We start from the raw sequence: 19739 nt of genomic DNA on the forward strand, positions 1-19739 counted from the left end.
ACGGGATGGAACCGGAACTGGAAGGAATACTCACTTGTTTTAGTCCTCGCCTACCACAGCCATGCTCATTTATCTCCGGGGTAATCCCATTTCTACCTGCTTTTTCTGGTTCAGCGGCTCTGTCGAGCGAAACATCTCCTTAGACCCATAGAACCTCGACATCCCTCTGAGTCCGACTCTTACAAGGTAGTATGTGTTCCCCATTGCTATCTCAACGCCCCTCACCCGCATAATGTACTGGCCAAAAGAGAGTCACAGCCCTGATACAGGCCCAGGGGTGGGTCAGATGGGAATTCAGAAAGGGTGGGTCGGATGGAGAGGCGGTCTGAGGATGCAGACGAGTGTGTGGAACAGCTGCAGGGTTAAATCCCCATTAGGTATAAAGACTATTCTAACAACTAAATAGGTATGTGTGTGTGTGTGGGGGGGGGGGGGAGGGGAAGAAGACATTAAAAATACATTTGTATTCCTCTGTAATATCAGGCATAATCATAAAGTGTCAAACTAATGCTTATTGCACGCACATTGGCCAAATTAAGAAGTACAGATAATTCCAACAGATGAAGTACAGATTGTCCCAGCAGATCATTATCTCTAGCATCCACAATCATTCTTTCTTTGAAATACGGTTGCTATGATGATGAGCCAATGGTATCCAACGGCACACTGTCTAAATGCTCTGCGATACAGAATTGTTTCTTCTACATATTTACTGAGGCACCCCAAGCCAGTATTAATTCAAAACAATTTCCAAAAGAGTGTTTAGACTAGGGAGATTGTTACTTATGGTTAGGTTTATCTGGTTACCATTTCTTACCTACGTATTAGGTTAGAAATGGCATTAGGTAGGCTTATGTTATTAAGCCTAGGCCTAAAAAAAAATTGTGTTTGGTTCCGGTTTCCGACCGACCCTGTCAATTTATGTGCGACCCAAATTATTTTATGAGCTTTATAAAAAAATATATATATATATTTTTTTTTTTTTTGATGCAAACTATAATTACGTTTTGGTACAGCACCTCTTCATTCTGTACAAGGATGAGCAAATTTTCTCGTTTTTAAATGAAAACAACCTACCTATCATTCGCTGCCGCTGGAAAAAATAAAATAAAAAAATAAAATAAATTCCCTACCTACCCATGACCTCAACTGACCACCAACAGGAACCAAACTTTTTTTTTTTTTAGGCCCTATGCTATAGGTTTGAGGCTTTAGGTATTAGGTTATAGATGGTTAATTTGAGGTACTGGGTTAGGTTTAGGCGTTAGGTTTTATGTCGTTAAGATCAGGGCTCTGTTTGTTGCCCGCTGTCCTCTAGTACCTCTGTTAAAAGAGGGTTCCCAGCTAGGAGTGTTAGGGGTACAGTAGCTGGGCTCACAAACACGGTATGCAGAAACACATCTTAACAAAGTAGACATGGCATTGGCATAGATACATTGCTGTCCTAATGCCCACTGTCAATTGATGCAACATTTTTAGTCAGTGTTGCAAAGTCAATGTTTGTTCTGGAAATCCATGCTTCCGGGACTGACTTTCATGCCAGGATTCTACCAAGTCTAAACCAACCAAACCCAGCATGGAACCAAACCTTAACACGCACAATATTTGTGAGTCTTCAGTCTCTGAAAGACTTTCACAGGTCCAGTGGGTTAATCAACAAAGGGATCCGTCCGGAACATGACACGCTGTTTACTTTTTGGATGTCCTTCACATCTGTGAATGGCATTCATAGATTTGGCAAAACATTTCTAAAGTGTTTGCTCCAGATCCTCCACTAGAGTTGCCACAGTAATTCCACCATAGATGTTATGTTGTTCCTTGCTTCTTTCACAGTTTTTTTCCGCCGTCATCACAGCACACACTTCCGTGCGTACACAATGAGGTCCTCGTGATATGGGTCGCCGCAAATTGAAGTAGCCACAATTACACATCCCTGCACCCAAACATTGAATACAATCAGCAAAAATATGTTGACTATAACAGCCAGTAAGTACATATAAAGGTTTGAGGGGAAGAACAGGGGGACCAATAGCAGAAAAGGAAAGTGCAATGCGTATGGTACACACATCCACAACATCACGGCCGACCGAGAAATAACATCGCTGGATCATTTGATGATCAAATAAATAATACAGGTAACACTTTATATTAAGGTACACAGATTAACCATTAACTAGTTGCTTATTGGCAAATTGGCCCTTAATTAGTCATTATAATGCTCTTATTAATGCCTTATTCTGCATGACCATATTCTACAACGACTGTGCTGTTAACTAAGAGTTTTCCTTCAATAACCTCCTAAATTACTGCTTACTGCTTATTGATAGTAGTTAAGGAAGTTATTGTACATGAATAATCTTAATATGCTTAGCTTAGTGTGGGCCTTATAAGGTGGTAATATGACAAGAATAGTCATTCTCCATTAATAACACTAAATATGCTCTCTTCCTATGGAACAAACACAGAGGTTTTAAGAGTGATATTTGATGTTTGAACATCTCTGAACTGGTACAGCAATTAAAGAGATTATTCTACTTGTGCTGACTTTGCTCTTCTACCACTGAATGAGAATATAACCTATGCATCTCGATAGAACTCAATTATTTTCAAGGTGTATTCCATCACTTAAGAAAAGACACTAGTTGTGAACTATCATTTTGAATGGGGAACATATTCGGAGTTTGAAATACTTAATTTAGAGTTATTTGTACTGTATTAAAACTTATTGTTTTGTTTTTGTTACATAAGAATAGACCATAATTATTAAGTGTTATTAAGGGGGAATGACAGATATCCAGCGACTCAATCAATAGTTCTGATGCATGTATATGCATGTGTGTTATTGTGTGTTTATGTATGAGTGCATGCATTTGTATGCGTGTAGTCAAAAGAGTGTGCGCAATGAAAAAAACAAAGAGAAGTTGCCAGTGATCAAGTATCTATATGTATATATATATATATATATATCTATATATATATATATATATATATATATATATATATATATATATATATATATATATATGTATAGATACTTGATCACTGGCCACTTCTCTTTGCTTTTTACATTGCACACACTCTTTGATATAGGCTAAGTACTGGCACTTGGCCACTTGATAATTTATACTGTGCATAACGTTTGTCGTGTATGCCCTGTTTGTCCTTATTTTAGCACTTACTTAAGCATTTTTGTTTTCCTTATCACTACTTTATATTTATATTGTATTGTATTACATCCTGGTTCCTCCACACTGTGTGTTATTTACTGTTAAAAACGATTAGGAGTTACTTGGGCATGAAACCGGATTTCCATTGGGACTGAGTTCCCTGATGGAAATCAATCTGATCCCACTGTATTCTAAATCTCTGTTAAATATAGCTTACCCTCGGCATGCAGCAAGATATTTGTTGGACTTTGTAGGCTTCTGTTTCATGGCTTTGTTCGTCTGATGACGGTCCCTCGGTGCCTGGCATCACCCAAGGAGATGTCACCTACTCCGTCACACTTGATACCCAAACCGCGTGCTTATTAGCGTCTATAGCAGCCTCACAAAGCACAAGAACAATGAGGAACCCTGGCCTTGTGTTTATATGAAACCACGTTTGAACATTGTTTGTCGAAGCAAACGTCTCATCGAAAATAGAAATGGATTACTCCTATTATGGCGAGGAAATATATTGACCAAGAGAAAGTGTGTGAGGTTATCTGAAGAGAGCCAGATGCAGTTAACACCATGAACTGCAGAAGAATCCAATTATCCACAGCCATGCTGTGTGTGGAGGCCCCAGCATTTGTGAAATTAGAGTCCCGGGAGAACACAGTGGCAGTAAATACTGACAGCACTGTAGCTTATTGATTAAGACAAGAAATGCGATCACGCTGGGAGTGGCCTCCTTCTGCAGAGTTGAGCAAACGCAGTGCCGGAACTTTCTTCAATAGAGCAGACATGGAAGGGAAATAGAGATGGGAAATAGAGAAACGGCAGAAATGACAGGAAATTACAATTTATTTGAGATGTAAGTGAATAAAATAAAGTTTCTGGTTAAAACTAATTCAAATGGAGCGAAGACGTTGCTTTATTGGCTTCACCACCGTTTTGTGACAGTAAATAATAAACATAAATGAATCAATCAGGCACTTGAGCCTCATCACTATAGCAGCAGGGAAATGGCGTGTGGGCCGGGGTGGAGAGTCTCCGCTCTCCAAACGCTGATTGGAGGTTCTTCACTCCACTTTAGCGCTACGTAGGTACGCATGGCTGGGATAATGGAGTCATTGTTCTCATGTTACGTTATGTTATCCAACAGTTTAGGAGGTTCATATTTTAGCATTCTAAGGCAGACAAACCTCAGAGCTGGACCACACACATAAACTCACTGACGCACACATACGCACACACACACGCACACACACACACACGCACACACGCACGTACGCACACATATACACACGCACACACACACACACACACACACACACACACACACACACACACACACACACACACACACACAAACAAACAAACACAGACGCACGCACACATGCATGCAGACACACACAGGCTTGACCAGCCGTTAGTCTCTCGCACACACACGCACACATGCATGAACACACACACACACACGCTTGCTCTCAGAATAAAAGTCCAACCCACAGGCGTGTTTGTCTCCTGCTCTCCGCTAACGAACACAAAGAGAAGCCCACGACTCCATGGTGCTGAAGTGGTGAAGGGGCTCGTCACCTCCTAGACCCAAACTCATAGTGACCCCCCCCCCCCCCCCCCACCACCACCAACCCCACCCACACACCTCCATCTGCGTGCTCATTGGTCCATCAGAAAAGGGTTAAGTGAAGGGGGTGGATGTTGTGCGTGGGACGGTGGGGGGGTCATGAGGGGCCGGTGCTGCAGGGGGGGACGGGGCCCGATGAAAGGAGAACGGGGGACGTGGGGGTGGGCAGGATTGTGACGTCACACCCAGGGATGGATTCCAAGGGTGTTGGATGATTTAGACACAGACTCACCATGTGCACCATGTCACTCCCACAGCCCAGGAGAGTTCACACCTAGAATAAAGAAAATAGTGTACGGGGAACCAGACAAAAAATAAATGCCAACCATCCATCATCTGTAAAATCAAATGGTTATCAAAAACCTCACAACAGAAAGTGGAATGTCTTTTGCCGAGCCGCTGAACAGCCACCGTAGGGACTGAATCGCTCTTCATCACTGTCATAAACCTGGAGCCATCAAGATCGCTCCCATTAACTCACGGCACCCTTAATGCCGCACACCTCCCACACAAACACACACACACACACGCAAGGCTCGGTTGAGTCAGCCTGCGTGCCGAGCCGACTCACCCAGCACCTCGACCGGCTGAACTCCTCCTCCGTGTGGCACGGCGACATGTCAAGTGCAACCAACGTCTTGTTCAAGCTGTCATGTCCGTCATGCGTGGCTCCCCGCCGAGGCCTTTGTCCCTCCCCGTCCCCCGCTGTACCGGAGGAGACGTCTTCTTCACCCCCGTCACCGCGCTCTGCGCCCAACTTGTCAAACATTTATGAGGACTGTTGTGTGCTGAATGCCTTCCCTTCAACGTCTGGGGGTCGTTCATCGTTTCTTTGTCTGGAGGCGGAGGCGGCGGTCTTGAAATTGGTTAAGTGCAACGGAACTGAAGGCCACTATTTCAGCGTGGAGCGAGACCACCGTATCTCAGCCCTGTTTGTTAGGGAGTACAATAAAGCTCAGTGCTATGGCCGTGGCTCTCCGACATTACCGTGCTTCTCCATCACTGCATGTTACCAAAAGTTGCAGTCACGGGATGAGCTTGAACAACACCTATTTGATGCGGTTTGCGTACTTAATCTAAGTATATGACCAGGAGCTCCTGCTTCTCTGGTATTTCTACCTCTCCTGGGCCACGCTTGGATCGCTATGGAATCTGTCGTCGATAAAATGCATAAACGTCATATTTGAACGATGATTCGTCCAAGGGACAAAGCACAGAAAGCCCAGTGGTTCGCAAATGATATAATAGCTTTTTGTTTTGCTTCTGTTTCCTCATCACATAATCATCATTTCATGTAACTACCAGAGCATTATCAGCAGAGTTTTCATGCATTCATCCGGATCAATGCACCCTTTCACAGAGGTGCCATCGCAGGACAACCCATGTGTCGCTCATCCTGCTATGCAAGGGCGTAACTTTGGTTTGAGAAGTGGGGGGGACACAATAATCTGGGGGGTCTAGGGATACTCCCCCCCCCCCAAAAAATAAATTGCGATTTGAATACCATTTCCTGCATTTCTACATACATTTAGGGACTAAGGTAACCAATACAAAATCCGGGAATTAATTAAGTTGGTCATCATGCTAAATTCTGCCAGAATAAATATGCATAATCAAAATGAATCAAACTTTTAATATAAAGAACATTTCTTTATTCATTCATCGTATGGACAGAGGTCAGTGAAAAAAAGCTACTGATATAATCATTTTCCTCCTTTAAAGGTGATCTAACATTATCAGGCCCTGAACACAGAGACACAATTGGCATGTTAACAAAATACAGAATCAGCGACCATGAACTGGAAATAGAAAGACTAGAAAGACCACTTTTTAAAACTGTGGAAACCAAGAGAGGAACATGTCTGTACACACTGCCACCTGGACATTGAAACAGAAATACATTTCCTGTGTTCATGTTCCAAATATAAACACATAAGAGAGAGGTATTTCCAAGATTTTGAATACAATTTCCAGGATTCATGGCTTTAATAACAAAAAGCTTCCTTTTTTGTTCGGGGAAGATAAAAGTGTAAATGTCCGCTCCTGCCACAATGACAGGCAAAAAGAACGAGAGAAAAAGAAAGAAAGAGAGAGAGAGAGAGAGAGAGACGTTGGGGGAGAGACAGAGGCACACATACACACATACACACACACACACACACACACACACACACACACACACACACACATACACACACACACACACAGAGCATGCTGTTTTACAACCACTAATCAACCAACTCACATGTCCTTTCTTTCTTTTCATCCCCTCTCCAAAGAAATACATTAAATTGAACGGCATTTCGTTTTTATGAAAAACCCTGCAAAGCCTCTTCATTCATTCAGTGAGCAATTTTTCAAGTGTGCATGACTGGTCTTCACTGGGGGGTCTGTTCCCAGCACCAGGGCCAGCAGCAGACTGGTCTTCACTGGCTTTGCTTCCATGAGACGCTGTGCAATGACCAGAGCGCTGTGAAAAAGCTCTTTGATCCAGTGGATTTTGTCGTGAATGACTGAATTGAAATGACAGATATCCAAGAATTATTTTTCCTTTTCTGTGGTATCTGCTTTTGTTGCTTTTTTATTTTTCATTGGATGTATTCAATATCTCTTCCCCTTTAATGTGTGTCCTCTCCCTTTAGTCGTATTTAAAGATGAAGATGAAGTCAGGAGGTGCATGAATTATTCAATGTGAATATTTCAGCGGCGGCGGCAGTCTTGAGACTCATTAGGTCTTCGTTTGGACTCTGTCGCTCTGTCCCCTATTTTTAGAAGTACCACAAATTCCAAAGTCTTCTTGGTATTATGAAGAGCTTTGTACCAATGATACAAGTTTATCGCCATCATAGTGACAACGCCATCAACCCTTAACATTATAGTGTCCTTGTTACGGTAAAATTACACATGTAGCAATGTAACAACCTGTATCACAGAATGTGTGTCACAATGTTGGTCTAACCCTAACCCTAGTGGGGGACTGGTTTCTGCTGGTCCCGGCCTTTAGGCCCTAACCCCAACCACGCTGCATAGATACATACTGTTGCCTAGTGTTATTACTAGGGCTGGGCAAGTTAATTACGCGTTAACGCAATCTTGTTTTAACGCGATTAATACAAATTGAAATTGCATTAACGCTCGTTCTCCTTTTTTTCTAACCGTCCAAGTGCTACTTCATGCAAGGGTTGTGTAATTATTGCAGATGGACCTCATATTTACAATTGGGAGATTAGGTTTGGTGATGTCGTCCAGCTCACAAAATGCTCTTGAAGTTAGAGATGCACCAATTCCGCCATAATCTGTCTACTTAGAATACAAAATATATATATTTACATTAGTCAATTAGGGAGCTACAATTGAGGCTATTGAATTGAGGTATGTTTGAAGTAAAATGATTTGTTTTTGAGAATTAACTAAAATAAATGTTCTCTCACACATAAATATACTATATATATCAATAAATATAAAAACATGTCTCAAACGATTGTTGACATCCTATGATGTCCAAACACTTCTGCCTCTTGTGCATTCCTCTGAATTACGGCATTAAGGACAGACTACAGTGGAGGCATAGTGATTAGCTTAATGAACGATAAGGGAGGCTGTGTCCAATTTAACTCTCAGATAAATTGCTTTTGGCAGAAGGCAGGGAGACTCAATCAGCAGTGCCTGCTGGAACCCAAGTAATGCGTAGAGGCAAGAGAATAGAAGACAGCCCCATGCTCTGAGTGACAGCTCCGGGGACTGACGTGACACTTCATTTGGTCATCTTTCGACTGGTTTGGCCTCACAGAAACCCGGAGCCGATCACAGTAGCACGATCAATACTGAGCCCAGACACTACCCTGCCCTGACAAAACAAACCGTCTAGCCTCCTATGAATTGTTTTTAACTTTCAAAGATCCATCACTGTCACCTTTGATCGGATACAACGACAGCTAGGCTTTCCGTGGTGTTGTTTCATCTTGCCATCCGACATTCACTCCATCTGCCAACTGTGGAGAGTTGTTCTTCTTTCTCTTCCGGACACAGCTATCTGAAGATCATCTGTGAAGGAAACGTCAGAGGGAAATCTACGTCAGTGTCAAAAGCACAAGCGCCGATAAGAGTCCCGTCTCTTCCTGTTATCTGTCCACACGCAGGCTGATAATGGTGACCAAATCCCCCACATGTGATCGTCATAACATGAAGTATCGCCAATATAATGACTGCTCCTTATGAGTTTGCCAATTGGTCAATTTCACAAAGTTGAACTGGTTATCTTAGCTAGCTTAATTAGCTAGCCTCAGGTATTAGGTTATTAAACGTCCGGTATCATTTTATCAAGCTGTTAACACTGTATAATCTGTAAGAAGAAACTTGTTTCTTTACTAATGTCCCACATGTAAATTTGTTTTACAATTGCGACAATTCATGTTTATAGCGAGGCGAGGATCTCTTTATGGGCTCGTTTCTTTGTGGAACCCCTGGAAGAGTGAGCACCGTGTTTGGCAGGCTGCTACAAAAGGCTGGAGGCCGGTGTGCACCAGATATATGTTGTTAATATGTTGTTAAAAGATTGCTTTGACACATAGTTAGTGCTCTCTATTGGTCAGACAACAACTCTGACTGCTCTAAACTGCTCCACACATTGGTACGGAACTTTTTAGTCAATTATTGACTGCTGATCTTTTTTACGTTTGTCAACAGTTTGTATATTTCCACTTTCTTGTTAATGTTGAGTATGATTGCAATCAAGGTGAATTTTGAAAAAGAGAAAACTAAATGGTTTCCATGGCAACAAATATGGCGATGTAAGACAAGGTTTCCTTCTTTCCAGCCTCCTTCAGAATCACCAGAACGTGAGGAGGCAGGCTCAGGGGTCAGTCCATATAAGGTCTGCTAGAAGAGCCGTGACCTGGAGGGGAATGAGAGATGCAGCGTGTTGGGTTGGACCTGGAGCCCCTGGTTCCTAGGCGGGGATCTGGTTGGTTTTCCTCTGTGTTGTGTTCCCATTACACAGACACGGGGACAATGTCACACACGGGCTATCCAATACAGACGCCCCTGCCGATTGATCCGCACTAAAGGTCTCTCTGTTACATTTATTCATGGGAATTCAAAATAAATAAAATATCCCCCAGACGGACGCTAAAACCCTCTTTAGCGTCTGCCTGACCTGTGACCTCTGTGTCTGCTGGGACGCGGCTGTGTTGCCCCTGAGATCATACGATCAATCGTCACCAATGAACCTTTGGACACCTATTTCTGGGTGCAAACTAAAGGTATGAAAAGATCTAACGCTGCCTCTTAACATCGGGTCAATGCCTTTAACAAAGAAGAAGAGCAACGGATTCTCTCTCTCAGACACCCAGAATGAGGATTGCTCATTAAATGGACAGATCGTATTTATCAAGACATCAGGAACAAAGGAACCAAGCTGAACATGCATGAATGACGATGGGCTCGGGGGAGAGCGTGCATATTCAAACAGCGGGATGGTATTAACCGTTTGGTTATCGGACACTGCTATCCTTTAGAACCAGAATTAAAATGCAGGCAGCATGGCAGACATCGACCGGTCTCAAACTCAGAACACAGCTCCTGGGGGCTTTGAGGAGACTAACAAATGCCGCCAGTTGTAATGGATTTAATTTCCTTAAATAATAACTGAGTTCTTTTATAAAGTGTGCTTTAACATCAACATATCGCACTGACGGGACGCCAGTGTTACATGATGAGGGCGAGGGAGAGAGGGAGAGGGGGAGAGGGGGAGAGGGAAAGAATGGGAGAGCGAGAGGGAGAGAGGGAGAGCACTAGGGAGAGAAGGAGAGGGAGGAAGGAAGAGCGAGAGAAGGAGAGGGAGACGAGAAGAAGATCGAGAGGGAGAGAAAGAGAGGCAGAGCAAGAGAGGGAGAGGGAGAGACGGAGAGAAGGAGAGGGAGAGAGAGAGAGGCTGTCTTCCGCTCCACTGACAGCTACTGTCCTCCCTGCATGCTCTAAGTGAATTTATGCAGAAGGTAGTAAAGTGCCCTGTGAGAGGAACATCCTTTGTTTAAACCCTCCGGTTGAGTCTGAAGGTGATATTAACTGCCGTGTTGTCACTGACATCACCGGCAAACACACAAGCGGGACTTCCATTCAGCGGCCTGACTTCTATTGGATACCTGGTGTTGAGAGAGGCGTGTGTGTGCGAGGTTACAATTCCAGCGAGTTGAATTGGGGGCTAGGAGATGGGAGGGTGTTTGGCATTGCTGGACTCCCTGCCCACTCCATCACCAGGGTCACGATGTCCTGTCCCCCAGTGTGGATGTCAGAGCAGACGGTGTCATGGATGCCATCTCCTCAAAAGGTCAGATTCGACAGGTACTGTGCATGACCCCTTGGGGCTGTCCAATCAATCTCTTAGCTTGCTCTTTTGATCCAGCCAGTAGCTAGATTAATTTGGTCAGGAACCGAAGACCCCACCATCCCCTAAAGACATGCCTCATTCAGGGTTAGTCCCAGGTAAACAAGTGGTTTTGAAGGGAGGGTTTTCACTGTATTCTGCTGCCACTTTAGTGGTAGGATCCCTTGTGACACAAAAGCACATTTTTTAGGTTTCTGAAACACCTGAAGCATCATGTCAATAACATACAGTGCACGTTAGCACATTAGCGTTGTGTTGATGATGCTATTTTTCATTTGTTTGTAATAGATCATTTTAGAAAAGCAGTTTATATTAGGTAAAAAAAAAAAATCTGTGCTTCTGAGGTAGTGGTGTCAATGTAACTGTTTCAACTTATAAAGAAAATAATAATAATAATGCACTTTCCTTTGTGCAGTACATGTAAACAAGATTGAAGGCACAATTTAACTTATAATTATAAAGTGACACAGGCACTGAACATATCTTTACCAACATAGGGAAAAAAGTTGGTTCAAAGAACATGACATGGTATGCAAAAAACAGGGAAACAGGGAGAGAGAAAAAAGAAAAAACAAATTAAATACTAATACAAACTACAAAATGCATATAACCGTGTTTTCTGATTACAGTTTACGTAATACATTTTTCACAATTTATCAGCTCTTGGTTTGAATGCTGAACAGACAATTTGACTGGAACTACTAAGCAGGTGTCCGTCTATCAGGAGTTAATGCACACCCTGCAGCCAATCAGAATCGTGTATTCCCCCAGACCCCCAGTATAAAGAATAACAATCAGTGGAGGTGAAGAGCCGTGTTCTTAAGAGTCAGGTGATATGTGTGTGTGGGCGTGTGTGCGCGCGCGTGTGTGTGTGTGTGTGTGTGTGTGTGTGTGTGTGTGTGTGTGTGTGTGTGTGTGTGTGTGTGTGTGTGTGTGTGTGTGTGTGTGTGTGTGTAGCTGCAGGAGATGTAGCTGTAAGAGAGAAGTGGCTGTAAGAGACCTAGAGATGACTCTGGGGGGTCCGCCCAACCCTTGGAAAATATTGAACGTTTTGTTGAATTGCTTTTGGAAGTTCTGCCCGGCGTTGGGGTCCTGCTTTGGGGATGGAGCTTCTGATGGAGTGTAATAATAACTGCATCCAACATAACAAAGCGATATCGTTGGTCTGGGCAAATGATGGATGGGAGAACCAATTCTAAGTGCAAGGAAGCAGTTTAGATAACAATTTAAAATGGACAGACAGAAAGGAGACGGACGATAGGAGCTGCACAGCAGGGGAGATTTTTTCCTTTTCAGAATAATTTGTATTGAAGCTTGAGTTAATTTCCCTCATGTTAAGAAGCCATTGATCTTTAGGAAGGAGGAGCGCGAAGGAGTTCAGGTTAATGTGAGGGAGTGGCCCGCTCCACAGAGGAGAAGGAGTTCAGGTTAATGTGAGGGAGTGGCCCGCTCCACAGAGGAGAAGGAGTTCAGGTTAATGTGAGGGAGTGGCCGGCTCCACAGAGGAGAAGGAGTTCAGGTTAATGTGAGGGAGTGGCCGGCTCCACAGAGGAGAAGGAGTTCAGGCTCTCCGCTCCCCAGAAGAGATAAGGCAAGGCAAGGCAACTTTATTTATATAGCACTTTTCATACACAAGGCAGACTCAAAGTGCTTCACATATAAACATTGTCATACAATAAAATAAAATAATAGATAAGTAAAAGAAAACATATGCAAAGAAATGAGTCAAATAGAAAGTGCAATGTATTTAAGATCAGATCAACAGTCTCTCTAGTATCCGCGTCAGGACTCGACCTAAAGGAACTTGGTCCTTTCTCTGGGACTCCAACCCGACCTAAAGGAACTTGGTCCTTTCTCTGGGACTCCAACCCGGATTCTAGTAACCCTTATCCTTTCTCTCTGGTATCAGATCATGTATCTTTCTGGTAAAAATAGAAAATTTAATTGAAAGTTAAAAAGGCTTTTTAGTAAGTAAAATTGAAAGTGCAATGTATTTAAGATCAGATCAACAGTGTCTCTGGAACCCAAGTCGGGACTCCAACCCGACCTAAAGGAACTTGGTCCTTTCTCTGGAACTCCAATCCAGATTCTAGGACTCTAACTCAGACAGAACTTGGAAACGTCTCCCACGGAGCTCGGTCTCAGAATTCCACCCACACACATACTCAGGACTCTAACCCTTATACAAACTCAGGACTCTAACCCTTATACACCTCTTCTTAAAAGAGTTAAACACAGTGTACACAATTCTTTCTATTCTAGGACTCTAACCCAGATTCTAGGACTCTAACCCAGACCAAAGGATCTGTGATTCCACGGCGGGAATCCAAACAACATAACTCTAACCACGAACCAAAGGAACCCACGTCGGGACTCCAACCCGACCTAAAGGAACTTGGTCCTTTCTCTTGGACTCCAACCCGACCTAAAGGAACTAGGTCCTTTCTCTGGGACTCCAACCCAACCTAAAGGAACTTGGTCCTTTCTCTGGGACTCCAACCCGACCTAAAGAACTTGGTCTTTTCTCTGGGACTCCAACCCAGATTCTAGGACTCTAACCCAGACAGAACTTGGGTCTCAAACCCTTATCCTTTCTGTCTGGTATCAGATCATGTATCTTTCTGGTAAAAATAGAAAATAAAGGGAAAGTTAAAAAGGCATTTTAGTAAAATAAAGGCAAAGTATTTAAGATTTAGCAGAAAGCTAAAGCAAACATAAAAGTCTTCAATCTTGTTTTAAAGGTGCTCAGAGTTGGGGCAAGTCTGAAATCCAGCTATTTGTTGCATAGTAACTAAATCCTGCTTTCCCATGTTTCGTGTTTACTCTGGGGATAATTAACAGATTGGTCTCAGAAGATCTTAGTGTTCTAGAAGGCTTATGTAGATTAGGAAGAATAATGCTTAGTTTGTATCTTCATTCCTTTGAACATTTCATCTGTTTTTTCAGGGCAGTACACTAAGAAAGACCTGACACCTAAAGCTAGAGTAAGCTAGATTGTGATGAGTTTTGGTAACAGAGCGTTCAGAATTTAGTTCAACACAACGTGAGCGAGTTGCGGAATTCAGAATAGCTTGATTGCGTACATTGAAATGGGACATCTTCTAAGTCCCCACTGCTGAAAATTCTGAAAGGTCAAATGTATTGCAGTGGCCTGCTAAAAGAACTGGAAGCTGAAATCGAAAAAAAACTGACAGACGCTGATTAGCATTATCTGAAGAAGCAAAGTGCTGAAATACATTAATACAAAAGCTGGAAGCTAAACTGTAATACTGCCAAAGCTGGAAGATAGTAGTAGTATTGGTACTAGCAGTAGTAGTAGTAGTAGTAGTAGTTGAAGTAGAATAAGCAGTAGTAGTAGCTGAAGTAGAAGTAGTAGTAGTAGTAGTCGCTGAAGTAGAAGTAGTAGTAGTAGTAGTCGCTGAAGTAGTAGTAGTAGCTGAAGTAATTTTGGTAGCCTACTATCTGCACAAACGATATGCCTTATGAAAGATATGGTATTGATTGATGTTTGTAGAGAGAATTGTAATAATCCCGCCATTTTCTTTTTAACCAGCCAAAATTGTATGTACTCGCCTAATGCTAATTTTCCAACCAAACGTTATTAAAAGTAGTCTTATTGGGAGGGAAAATAGCCCAATCCGGCCGCGCTGCCTGAACGTCGTAAAAAGTAATCCAATTGAGCGGGAAAAAATCCCCAATCTGGCAACACTGCCTGCACTTCCTCACTCTCTAATCTCAGCGTAGATCAATGAGACCAACTGAAAACAAGCCGACATGGAATTTAAACTGTGGTTCTGAAAAAAGTATAAAGGTAATCGAAATTCAGTTTTTTCTCATTATTGAAGATCAAGTGAGAAGTCACAAGTGTGTTGATTTGTTTAAACTTTGAACGAAGGTTAATTTTAAAATAGCGTCCAAGTTATGAAGTCTGAAGTAGCAAGTGTCAGTCAATGATATTGACTTTGATTGTACAAAATATTAATTTTATATCTTAAATAGTATAAAATATTAAAAAAATCTGAAAAACAATAGTTGAGCGCTGCATGCAGCCCTCACCTAATAAGATGTTTCTGTTGACAGGATGCTTATAAGATTTGTGAACAAGTTCATTTCAGATATGCACTTAGTTCAAGTTTAAAGTGTGCATGTTCTGTAAGGATTTTTTTCGAACGAATCTTAAACTATTCAAAATCGCTGAAGGTGAAACAGACAAAGAGACACTCATTCACAAGGGAAGGTTTTGAATATTTATATCATGTTTTTAAGATTCTGTACTGAACCGAATATTAGAAAGAGGAATGAATGGATGGTGTCTTCATTCCTCTATTTCCTCTTTGTTTTTCATGGTCGGAAATGCTTTAACCAAGAAATTTGTTAGAGTGTTCCCTCTGGATTCATCACAAGGTCAAACCAAGGCTACTGGATTACGTTTTCAACTGGATTACTTTCTCTAGGTTTTTCCTACACTATTTTTGCTGCCCTGAGGAGCAAAAAGGAGTCAAAGAACGGGTTAACAGCGGAGGAATCTGGTTCTTTCTGACAAGGAGATTGAAGTATAGAGCTCTCTGAACTGTTAATGGATGTATTAGGCTTCTAGTTTCCTCCGGGTTTGTATCTGGCTGATGAGTAGAGGAGGACGGAGACAGTAGACCTCAATGGCCTCGCCTTGCCTCCATATTGATAACAGCACGCCTAAATCTGGACAACGGGTTCCCGATGTGCTCAGCAGATTGCTCATTCAGACTGTAGAGTGAAGCATAAACACATCAGGAGAAGTAGATTCAGCAGACACGTTGTTGAGCTGTGATATTCGCTTAGTCAGATCGGGGTCTATTTTTCTGAGCAGAGTTCACGGTTACAGATCTCTGTGTCACAGGAGTGAAAGAGTGGCTGAGAGTCCGCCCACACTGCTCGCTGATAGCAGTGATTACAGCGTCACACCCCCGGAGCGATGCCACGGCACCAGCCAGCCACCTGGGAGCATCTCATGGTCCAAAACAAATGAACTCTGCAGGAGACAACGTCCCCACAAAGTCCCCTACCTGTGGATCATGGCCGGGGACATGCAAACTTCAGGATTCACCACTCTGACAACAACAACCAGAGCCATCCACTTTTATATTGAAGGGCTTCTAAACGTTTCCACACAAAGCTTTGATTTTTGTCATTCGGATGTATAATGTAAAGCTGAATGAGTAGTTTCCAGTCATCAGTCAATATCTAGAATAACCCAGGGCTTGTTATACACCTGCATTGAACAGGTGTATGTACATTTTACAGAATGGAACTTGTCCGCACGTTGAACAGATGGAGACAAAAACAAAAGCTTTCTATCAACTCACTTTGAGTTGGTAAAAAGAACCGAGCAGTGAACCAAAAGAAGTGAAAACATCATTGCATTAAAAACGGGATATGCTCTTTAAAACAAATAAGCATGATGCTGTTGATGATAACAAATGCAGGGCCTGTGTATATATTGCTTTGTGATCAAATATTTTACCTAGTAAAAACCCTTTTATTCATGGTAATTATTAAATTGGACTATTTGCAGCATAATTCAAGGATAAAAGCTTCAGCCAGCCTGGGGATTGTTCTCTGTGTGTTACAGCGGTCCGTCGGGAATGCTGCTTATTAATTTCTAAAAATAAGGTAAAAGTGAACAAAAAGTGAACATCTAACCCATCTTACCCTAAGGGTTAATACCCTGAAGGTAAGCCCTTAGTGTTAGGGTTGATGGAAGTGGTAGTGTAATGGCACAGGCTAACATCGGTAGGAACACAAAATGCACGAGAGGAAGATTCGTGATAGAAAACAAGTGTCTTTACTTGACTACGTTTGGGTACCTGGGCAGTCAGGGGGATCAGGCTGATCAGGCTGACAAAGGCCTCAAGGACGAGACAAAGACGGGTTCATTGAAAACCTAGCAGTGATCCAAAACCGGGAAAACTGAACTGGAGAAGACTTAGCTGGAGTGCTTGACACCGGTATAGAGAAGAGCTGGCCAAAGAGGGAACACACATACTACACTAGGAGGGAGGATAGCGAGGACCAGGGGGAACTAACCAGTGGGGGCTGGGGAATCACAGAGCAGGAAACACATGAGGCAGGAAGTGAAGTCTGCACGGGGCAGGGCCAGAGGTCAACGGAGAGGTATTGGGGATGATAAAGGTCACTGATGTGGATGGTCAGTAATAGAGTGAGCTTATAGGATCACCCTACCTGCATTTCAAATGCCCATTTCCACACACACTCCTGCCATCCTGCTGAAGTGAAGGACGAGTCCGCTAAATTCTCACAATGTTTGCTCTATGAAAATATATAATGAAATAAAACGAACAGCACACCAGGCCAAGTACAGGTCAGGGACTTGTGCTTCTGTCACAGTACTACTGATGGAATAACAGAACCCCTTCACGCACACACACACACACACACACACACACACACACACACACACACACACACACTCACTCACACAAACAGAAACACACACACACCAGAACCGTCCACACACGCACACACACACACACACACACACACACACACACACACACACACACACACACACACACACACACACACACACACACACACACACACACACACTCACTCACACAAACAGAAACACATGCACACACACACACACACCAGAACCCATCCACACACAGTGACAAGATCCTTCCTCATCTGCATTTGCATTTTCGATTGAGAAGATCAAAGAATCTCTTTGTCTCTCTCTCATTCTCTACTCCAGTACTATATGATATTATATTATTATAATATATGCTAGAAAAACAATATCAGAATCCGTATGGCGTTTGGGTCAAAGTTTATTTTAAGGTCAACATGATCAATGACCACCAAGGCTGGAGCCTCATTGATCCAAACAGCCACACAGCATTAGCCCTGATGAAATGTCCAACCGCAATACGTCCTGGGGTTCTTAAAACAAACCTTATTTACAGCACTATGGCCAGACAGAGGACGTTAACAGTGTTTAAACATTCATGTCCATACAGCCAGCCAGACGGCTTGAGATGTGTTTCACCATCCCTGTCTGAGAGGGACCAGCCGCAGCAGGTCAAGTGAACGAAGTTCTCTGGTGTTCACGAGTGCTCGACTATCTGCCCGTCCCTCATTGGCCAACAACCCGCCCATGTCAAATCGATCCGTCTCCAGGCTGGTCCGCCGAGGCCCGCCGGCCAGATTGATACATCACGCCCCCCGAATCAACACCCCCCCTGCACCACCCCGCCACATAAATATTCAATCAGCTTAAGCCGTAAAGGGCAAGGTTAAATGCAAGAAGACAGCCGTAGCGGGAGGAAAAAGAGCCCGTGACTTCCTGCCCTGAGCGTCCGCGGACACAAGGGGATGGTTGAACTGGACATTCGGGACAATGTTTGTCATTTGCTTTTACAGTTGTGATTATTGTCCATCAGGAGCTAGTTCTCCTAAGGAGACTAAGGAATGGGTGGAGGAATAGCAAACAGAGTCCCCGGTTCCAGATCGGTGTGACCCAAAGGAGCAGAGTGTCTGTGTGTCCGCCCACAGGGATCCCTGATATAGCTGTAATCACACACACTCCACACTCCACACACCTCCAGCAGGGCCACCACGGCCACAGCATCCTGGGAGAACCCCATGTCCCCACAACAACGTGGGATTACAGTCATCACACAGAGTCCACATCCAGAGACATTCCGCTTTTGATTTGTGTCTCAGTCCTTCCAGAGATGTGACGCTTATTGAGCCATTAAATCAGTCAATATTGTGAGTAACAGCAGGCTTGTCGCACACCTGCCATTTCCTTCTGAACATTCAACAGATGGAGATTCAAATAAACAGACTTTTTAGTTTGTGATGAGGAAAAACAGACCAGAGAACCATAAAAGATTTCCTCTTCAAAGCGAAACAATGTGATGGTGTTCAGTTCAGGGGCGGTTCTAGACCGATTTGGGGGACCAGACTGGGGCAGGTTGTTTTGTTGGAGGGGCACATTGAACCCGGACGCAAAACATTTAGTTTAGTACTAAGTTTAGTACTACAAAAACACAGTATACAACATTGGCTTTTTCCCGTTACAGCATTTATTTCAGTAGCATAGTATTAAGTGTTCCCTTCAGTTACAGCAATTGTCAATATTATACATTTGAAATGTTTCATCGGTTAAAGCAATTGTCAATATTACAACATTTTGGGTTTCCTTTACTGACATCAAACCGCTCAGTGTCATACATCACCGACAGCAATAAAGTCAGTATGATATATTATGAATCTCAAGTTCCACCTTGTGCGACAGTGCCACACCATCGCAAGCAATCGACCCCCCCGTCCGGACAGAGGTAAAAAGAAAAGGGGAGGGGGGGCCACGGGGGGGTACGAACTCAGTTTTACGGAGGCACTGGCCCCTGCTGTGAATAGGCCAATAAGTTGATGTTACTGTCATCAAATATTATACCCCATATAAAAATGATCATTCATGGTTATATTATATATCACTCTCTGAAGCATCATTCAAGGTCCAAAGCTTCCCCACTGCTCCACAACAACATTAATTGAT

Source organism: Gadus morhua, chromosome 22, assembly GCF_902167405.1.
Source record: "Gadus morhua chromosome 22, gadMor3.0, whole genome shotgun sequence".
Classification (NCBI taxonomy): domain Eukaryota; kingdom Metazoa; phylum Chordata; class Actinopteri; order Gadiformes; family Gadidae; genus Gadus; species Gadus morhua.